Genomic DNA, 7,700 nt, shown 5'->3' with positions numbered 1-7,700 from the left:
CTTACAGCTGATAATTTATGCTACTGATTTAAGGACTGTCTCATGTGGTTACCGAGTGACGACGAGAAGATATTAAACTTTGTTCTATTCAATCTAGCTGTGATGAAGTTTGAATTTTTCTACCTTTTATAAACAGTATTTGAAGGGTCTCGGTAACAATGTTCAGTGTTGATGAGAGTGGGGTCTGGGTGAGAAGCTGCTGAGTGTGACAGGGTCAGGACTGGATGCAGGAAGTTCTCTGACAGTCTCCCTCTATCTCTCTAATGGGTTTGAGTTGATTTACGACTGGTAGCTTTTATTTTACTTTTCTTATTTAGAGATACAGCACTGAAACAGGCCCATCGGCCCACCGAGTCTGTGCCAACCAGCAACCACCCATTTATACTAATCCTACATTAATCCCATATTCTCTACCACATCCCCACCATTCTCCAACCACGTACCTGCACTAGGGACAATTTACAATGGCCAATTTACCTACCAACCTGCAAGTCTTTTGGAGGTGGGAGGAAACCAGAGTACCCGGCGGAAACCCACACAGACACAGGGAGAACTTGCAAACTCCACACAGGCAGTACCCAGAACTGAATCCTGGTCGCTGGAGCTCTGAGGCTGCGGTGCTAACCATTGCGCCACTGTGCTGCTGTTGGTGTTTTGATAAATGAAGGAAGTTCCCTCCACCCATTTTTTTTGGACAGACAGTGTGGTATAAGGATGTAAAGGGTTAATGCTGAAGATAGTGGGATCAACCCCTCCCACGGTCAGAGTGATGATGTAACAGTCACATGAGATGAAGTTTGGGAGAAGAGAGAGCAGCACCAAGGATGCTAGCTTAGCAGGCTTGATGAGTGTGTATTTTGTATTGTGTAAATTATAAAAGAGTTCTTAGTTCTTTCAGCAGGAACTGTGTCCAGAAAATATCGAGAAACTCACAATTTTATTATTCAGGAGTCGGAACACAGATATTAATTCCAAGTGACCGTTCTGGGACCAATTAACAAAAAAAGTAGAGAATAATATTGCTCACTGATTGAAATCCCCGAGTGAGGAGACAGTTAAACAGGTGATCTGTTGGAGCATCCTTCGATCCAAGGTTTCAGCAACATTTAATCTCCCTTTTTGGTGAAATTCTCTGTTATTTGCAACTTTTTTTATCAGCTTTGATGGGCGAGTGAAAAAAACTGAAAACATTGAACAGTTCCATCCTTTCTTTTCTTCCTTCTTCTCTTCTTTCCATCAGTTTCTCTTTTCTGTCCCAGATCAATATAATGATGAGAATCCCACTTTAATCTGCTGTTTCTGGTGTTTTATCCATTCAATCAAAATTTCAACATTCCAATCAAATCTATTTGTTATTCCACAGTGTCTCTCCATGTGTTTTATTCTGTTGTATTCTTTCACAGTCTGTTTGATGATCAATGTCACATCTCACTCTCTGTTCTGGTGAAGATCAGAAGCAGTGATATCTGTTTACACCACCCGACAAGTCGGCCTGAGGCTGTGCCTCGCTGATCATGTGGAGTTTAAGCAATTCTTCCAGTCAGTTGGTTCAGTTGTCATTTCATGAGTAATTCGGGCATCTTGACTTCATCAGTGACCTCATGGTTCAGGTGTCTGAGTGATGTTAATCATGATGTGTTGAAATGATTGTATGTTCCAGTCTTTCCGTGGTGGGTTTTCACACTGAGTAGAAATGTGTTGGACATGGTCTGGAAATGTTTCACACTGCTCCATTCCCAACTTCATTTACTTCCAGAAGATATGTTTCCATCATTCCACAGCTGGCTGCACAGCCAGAAACTGTGCTGAAGGTGACAGCTATGCTTCTGCAACTGATAAGTTGGCCGCGAGGTTAAGGTGATGGACTCGTAATCTATTGTGCTCTGCACACGTGGGTTCGAATCCCATCCTTGTCGCCAGTTTATGAACTGTTCAGTGTATTGTTTATGTGCAAAGTCAGCCTCGAAACCTGTACTTGTCAATGTCCGGACAGTGATTCCAGAATTTGTTATACTTTATTAAAATTGAGACAGACAATTGGAATTCTTCACCCAAACTGCACTGGAATGAAGATCAAATAGGGATCACGAAACAGAGCAGGATTTTTCCTCCCCTCCTTCCTTCCATCTTTACTTTCTCTCGATTTGCACCAAGTGAAAGACAAATGGGAAAAGCAAATAGCGAGGGAGCAGATGCAGAAAATTATCCTTTGGCAAGAAATTTATTTTCAAATCTTCTTGATAGATTAAGTGAGTGAGCAATGCTTTGGCAGATGGAGTTTGAAATAAGGGGTCATCTAGTACCTACGATAGATCAGAGTGTTTTTTTTTGTAAGAGGTGAGATGTTAGAAACGGCGGAGGAGCAGAGACCTGAATACTGAATTAATAAAAGCTAGTGGACTGGTAGATAATAATGTGAAAAGTGAACAGAATATGAAGATTGGAACTCATGTTAAAGTGATATAAAGCTCTGTGCTCCTGAAGTAAATGTCCAAGCCCAGATTGTAGGGAATCTGTGGAGAGTGATTTGGTTTTTATTCATTCTTGTGTGTGAGTATCGCTGATAAGGCTAGCATTTATTACCCATTCCTATTGCCGTTAAGAAGGTGGTGCAGAGCTGCCTTCTTGAACTGATGCAGTCCATATGGTGCAGGAACACCCACAGTGCTATTGGGGAGGGAGTTCCAGGATTGTGACCCAACAACAGTGAAGAAATGGCGATATCGTTCCAAGTCAGGATGGTGAGTGTCTTGGAGGGGAACCTGCAGGTAGTGAGTTCCCATGCATCTGCCGCCCTTGTCCTTCGAGGTGGTAGTGGTCACGAGTTTGGAAGGTGCTGTTGAAGGATATTTGGCGAGTTGCTGCAGTGCATATGGAGATGGTACACACTGCAGCCACTGTTTACTGGTTGTGGAGGGATTGAATGTTTAAGGTGGTGGGTTAGGTGCCGATCTAGTGCGCTGCTTTGTCCTGGATGGTGTTGAGCTTCTTGAGTGTTGCTGAGTGGGATGTATTCCATCACACTCCTGACTTGTGCCTTGTAGATGGTGGACAGGATTTGGGGTGTCAGGAGGTGAGATACTTGCTGCAGAATTCGTAATCTCTGACCTGCGCTTATAGCCACAGCATAGATGTGACTGGTCCAGTTACGTTTCTGGTCAAGATGTTGATGGTGGGGGATTTAACGATGATAATGCTTCTGAATATCAAAAGGTAGATTTTTTTTCTCTCTCATTGGAGATGTTCACTGCTTGGCACTTGTGTGGCCAGAAGGTTGCTTGTCACTTATCAGCTCAAGCCTGAATGTTGCTCAGGTCTTGCTGCTTGCAGGCACAGACTGCTTCAGTATCTGAAATGTTGTGAGTCATCATCTAACATTCCCACTTCTGACTTATGTTGAAGAGAAAGTCGTCAATGAAACAGCTGGGATGTTTGGGTCTGGGACACTACCCTGAGAAACTCCTGAGGCAATGTCCTGGGCTGAGATGATTGGCCTCCACGAACCACAACCATCTTGTTTTGTGCGAGGTACAACTCCAGCAAGTGGAGAGTTTTCCCCCTGATTCCCAGTGACTTCAATTTTGCTAGGGATCCTTGATGCCACACTCACTCAAGGCAAATCACACTCACCTCTCCTCTGGAATTCCACTCTTTTGTCTCTGTTTGGACCAAGCTGCAATGAGATCATGCAAACATAATATCAGAACAACTAGTAGCAGGAGTAGGCCATTTGGCCCGTTGGGCTTGCTCCGCCATTCAATAGGATCATGGCTGACCTGATCATGACCTCAACCCCACTTTCTTGCCTGCCCACATAACCCTTGGCTCTCTTGTAGATAAAAATCTTGAAGACATTCAATGACCCAGCCTCCACTGCTCTCTGAAGTAGAGAATTCCAAAGATTAATGACCCTCTGAGAGAAGAAATTCCTTCTTAAATGAAAAAGCCCTAAATCTGAAACTGTGTCTCCTAGTTCAAGATTCCACCACGAGAGGAAACATCCTCTCAGCATCTACCCTGTCAATCCCCCTCAGAATCTTATATGTCTCAATACGTTCACCTTTCATTTTTCTCAGCTCCAATGAGTATCAGTCCAACCTGCTCAACTTTCCTCATAAGACAACACCTTCATCACAGGAATCAATCCAATGCACCTTCTCTGAACTGCCTCCTATGCAAGTATATCCCTCCTTAAATAAGGAGACCAAAACTGCACACAGTACTCTCGGTGTGGTTTCACCAGCACCATGTACATTTGTAGCAAGACTTCTCTACTTTTATACTCCATCCCCCTTGCAATAAAGGGTAACATTCCATTTGCCTTCCTAATTATTTGCTGTACCTGCATGGTAACTTTTTGTGATTCATGTACAAGGACACCCAGATCCTTCTACATCGCAGCATTCTGTGATCTTTCACAATTTAAATAATATTTTCCTGTTCTATTCTTCCGACCAAAGTGGATAACCTCACATTTTCCCACATTATACTCTATCTGCCAAATTATTTCCTGGAGCTGAGAGACCCTGGCAGAACCTAAACTGAGCATCGATGATCAGATTATTGCTACATGTGTGGTGCTTGATAGCACTGTTGGTGACATCTTTCATCACTTTGCTGATGATTGATTGTAGACTGATGGGGCGGCAATTGGTCAGATTGGATTTGTCCTGCATTTTTTTTATGGAGTGGGCACACTTGGGCAATTTTCCACATTGTCACGTAGATGCCTGTGTTGTAGCTCTACTGGAACAGTGTGGCTGAGAGCGCAGCTAGTTCTGGAGCACAAGTCTTCAGGACTAGAGCCGGAAATCTTGTTCGGGTCCATAGTCTTTGCTGTATCGAGTGTCTTCAGCTGTTTCTTGCCATAATGTGGAGTGAAGCGAATTGGCTGAAAACTGGAAGCTGTGATGCTGGGGACCTCCAGAGGCCGAGATGAATCATCCACTGAGCAATTTCTGACTGAAGATGGTTTCAAATGCTCCAGCTTCACCTTTTGCACTGACGTGCTCGGCTCCACCAACATTGAGGATAGGGATGTTTTTGGAGCCTCCTCATCTGGTTCGTTATTTAATTGTCCACCACCATTCATGACTGGTTACTTAGTTTCTCAGGGCAGTGTCCTAGGCCCAACCATCCTCAGCTGTTTCATTGATGGCTTTCTCTTCAACATAAGTGAGAAGTGGGAATGTTCGCTGATGATTCACAACTCATCAGATACTGAAGCAATCTGTACCTGCAAGCAGCAAGACCTGAACAACATTCAGGCTTGAGCTGATATGTGACAAGCAACATTCTTTGATCTGATCCTGAGGGAGATATCCGTGCGTGGAGTGGCGGGATGTATGGAGAGTGATTCTGAAGAGGGTGTCTGAACCTGGAGGGCAGAATCTGTGGAGAGTGGTCCTCAAAGGATGTCCATGTCTGGAGATTTAGGAATTCTGAAGAGGGTCTCCGAGCCCATAGTGCTGGGATGTATGGAGAGTGATCCTGAAGTGGGTGTCCGAGCCTGGAGTGGCAGGATCTGTGGAGAGTGATCCTGATGAGTGTGTGTAAACCTGGAATGGAAGCTTTCTGTGGAGGTACAGGAGGAGGCCATTCATTCCCAGTATTTTATAAAGGTTTAGCATAACTTATATGCTTTTACTCTGTGCCTCTATTAATAAAGCCAAGTGTCCTATTTGCTCTTAGCTACCTTTTCAATCCTTCTAACATTGGTGTACATTGTCTCTCTGCTACTGCACCCAGTTTAGAATTGTAACGGTTCATTTATATGGCATTCTTCCTTCCAAATTGTATCACTTCACACTTCTCTGTGCAAAATTTCATCTGTTATGTGAAAGCCCATTTTACCATTTTTTTAAAGTTCCCCTGAAGTGTGTTACGATCACTGGCAGAGGACAAAATTCCTGAGCATTCTTTGATGCTATCTCCATAGACAGAGCAATCTTATACGCGAGCTCAAATGTAGGATTTTGTGTGTTTAGTATCTTATTTCACCCACCAATATAAGCACAAATATGTCACGTAAATCTTGTTCACTGCAGTCCCTGCTGCTGTTTGCTGCCTATATTTACAGACTTTAATCTCAACCTCGTCACCATGTTCTCTAATATATTCAGGGGGCATCAGCAGAGAAAATGTTCACCAAGCATGGCAAGTGCAAGGAAATGTTTATTTATGTCATTATGTCATGAACATAATATACAAATTTTTACATGTGTGAATCATCAAGATGTGTCTTCATAAATGGAACCCCGTCACAATAAACACTGTCACCTTTCAATGTTTAGCAGACAGGTTTGACGGCCTGATGTGTTTGATTCCCATATTAATGTGTTTGTGCAAAGTTCGGGGAAAGATGGAGATTTGAATAATTTATAGGGAAATCTTTTAAACATATTACCACATCTCTCACTCACAAAGATCTGCAAACACATGGATTCCAAAAGAACCTGAGTACAAAATCACCTAAAATAAACACAGCCAGAGAAACTTGCAATAACCTGTAGCTCAGGGAAAGTACAGATGGATATTGGGCATCTCCTGGCAGGACAGAGTGCCGAATGCAGAAGTACACCAGCGTGCAGGGATCTGCAGCATGTTTGCCCTCTAGAGTCAGCGGTGACTCTGTTGACTGGGTCATGTGTGCTGAATGGATGACGGTCGCTTTGCCAAAGACATGCTCTTTGGTGAGCTTGCTATCAGCATGAGACCAACAGGTCACCCACGTCTGTGATACAAGGACATCTGCAAAGCGAGATCTCAAGCAGACAGGGATTGGAGTCGATGCATGGGAAGTCCTTCCTGCTGACTGGAATTCCTGGAGAAAGGCATTCAGGAAGACCATGGGAAAAGCAGAGGACAAAAGAAATGACCAGATGGTGGGAAAGAGAGCTCAGCGGAAGGAAAAATTATCAGTCGACCTCGGGCCAATGACATTCATCTATACCAGCTGCGGAAGGGATTGTCACTCACGAGTCATCCTCGACAGCCACAACAAACGATGTTTCATACAGAAGTGACGTACACCCCGGGTGTAGCCCATCGTCTTCCGAGACGGACGGTTGCCTATTACAATTACAAATACAGCGACAACTGCAAGAGCGAGTCAGAGGCTGGGAACACTGCCGTGACGAACTCAGCTCTTGACTCGCCAAAGCCTGCCCACTATCTACAAGGCCTTCCTCTGATTTCAATTGCACATGCTTTTGTGATTTGGCTCTGTAGCTTAGTTGGTTAAAGCACATGTCTGGTAGACAGGAGATCGTGGGTTCAACTCCCAGCAGAGCCTTATTTCACAGCAGCAACATGCTTGAAAAGTTTCATTATCAACATTGACATTTGTGTCTTGTGAACTTTAATTCAAAATACTTGATGAATTTCAATCACATTAAAAAAACAGCCTTTGTGAAGGAGATGAGTTTGGAATGGCTGTTCCTCCTTGGACAGAATTTCAGTGCTGAGACATCAAAGTTCACTTCTTTGACATAAATTTGTTCACAGTTACATTCAACCTGGAAAACAGCTTGATATTAATCTCACTGAAGGAGAGTGTTTGTGTCATTATTTGTTGCTTTTAACCGAGACTGGGACATGACGCAAGTGGGAGGGTTTATCTGAGGTTTGGAATATTTGTCAGTCAGGAACAAGAAAAATCAAAGGAACCAAATAAGAAAACCTATGTCTCATGTGGTTAC

This window comes from Heterodontus francisci, unplaced genomic scaffold, assembly GCF_036365525.1.
Source record: "Heterodontus francisci isolate sHetFra1 unplaced genomic scaffold, sHetFra1.hap1 HAP1_SCAFFOLD_184, whole genome shotgun sequence".
Lineage (NCBI taxonomy): Eukaryota > Metazoa > Chordata > Chondrichthyes > Heterodontiformes > Heterodontidae > Heterodontus > Heterodontus francisci.
The sequence above is the reverse complement of the archived record's forward strand: the minus strand, read 5'-3'. Positions refer to the sequence as shown.